The 1,594-nt window shown below is 43.7% G+C and overlaps 1 pseudogene; it reads left to right on the forward strand.

Moving 5' to 3' along the window:
• The first annotated feature begins 586 nt into the window (after positions 1-586).
• LOC136534548 (putative glycine-rich cell wall structural protein 1) lies at positions 587-1,165 on the forward strand (annotated as a pseudogene).
• Positions 1,166-1,594: the final 429 nt, after the last annotated feature.

Here is a 1,594-nt window from a genome sequence, read left to right on the forward strand (position 1 = left end):
GGTGAAATGGAGTATATGTATTAGCTTGGAAGTTGCTAGTACTATTCTTTTCAGTATGGGGTCTTTGTCCAGCAACACAATGTATATCAAGACCAAACATACAAATAATGCCCAGCTTTCCAGCTATATATGAGACAAAGCTGTACAGTTACTAAAATATTTCACACATTTAGTATCAGTGCAAGGACTTGATGCATGGATAACTTCTGTATATCGAGACGAAGAATACAAACTAGTGAACTACTTAAACCGGAGCAACAAGCAGCTTTAGTTTCAATGGGACTTACAAGCACCGGTGAATGCTAAAACTTTGGGCCATCCATTTTCTTATCTGGAGATGAGACTTCATTAGCTGACCATCATCCATCACCTTGCTACTTGCATGTACTTTATGGTCAAGTCCAGAAGCTCCATTAATTCCAGTGGATTTTAAAAGCCTCCACTTTGTCTCCTATTGAAACACCACTACCATACGTGCATGCTATGAACGTAAAGAACCACTTCATGGCCTCAAGCACTATAAATACCCAAGCAGCATTCACCAGGAACCCATCTCAACTCAAGCACTCTATAGTGTTAGCTCACAATGGCAGGCACAATGCTAGTATCACTGGGGCTCATTGTCCTCATGAGCATGGGATTAGCCAATGCTGTTAGGGTGGCTAGATACTCTAGTGCTGATGGGACTGGCACAGGACAGGGAGGGGGTGGCGGATATGTGAATGGCGGGGGATAGGGATCTGGGTCAGGCACGGGATCAGGTGATAGTGGTCCTTATGGTACCCATGCAAGTGCTGGAGGGGGTGGTGGAGGTGGTGGAACTAGCCAATACGGTGGGTCTGGATATGGTTCAGGGTCAGGGTCAGGTTCAGGGTCTAGTACATATAGTCAAGGACGGTATTCTGGCTATGGAGAGTCTTCTAATGCTGGTGGTGCCGGTGGGGGTGGGGGTGGAGGACAAGCCGGAGGTGCTTGGAATTCCAATGCTCAAGGATCCGGTAGTGGCACTGGTTCTGGCTCTAGCTATGCTAACAGGTATTGGTATGGATCAAATGAAGCAGGTGCAAGTGCTAGTGGCAATGGTGGTGGCACAGGAAATAGTCAAAATGGTGGTCGTGGCGGCGGTTCTGGTGCCGGAACTGGATATGGCAATGCCTACCCATAAATTCCATATAAGCCAATCTAAAGTTGGAGCCCATCGTAGTCCTTCCTTGTTTGAAGTCGTGAAGTTATTTGTTTTTTTGTCCCTTTGTTACACTTTTGTTATTATTAAATTAATAAAGGGTCCAACTGTTGTAGCAACAGTAGCAGTCTTGTAAGGTTCTTATATGAAGATGTTGTAGTCATGTCTGTTTGTGAAATGAAAAAATAACTTGTCCATCATTTGGCCACTATATCTAACCTCTTTGGAGTGATTAAGTTGAGACGCCTACACCATGCATGTTCACATGGTTATTAAATAGTATATACCAATGAAATTCCAAGAGTAGTTTATATCACTTACAACCATAACTCCAACTGGTACAATCCAGCCTAGAACATAATTAACAAGAACTGTTGCCACAAGCCCATTTATGTCGGAGATAACTTTTTA

Source organism: Miscanthus floridulus, unplaced genomic scaffold, assembly GCF_019320115.1.
Source record: "Miscanthus floridulus cultivar M001 unplaced genomic scaffold, ASM1932011v1 os_2039, whole genome shotgun sequence".
Lineage (NCBI taxonomy): Eukaryota > Viridiplantae > Streptophyta > Magnoliopsida > Poales > Poaceae > Miscanthus > Miscanthus floridulus.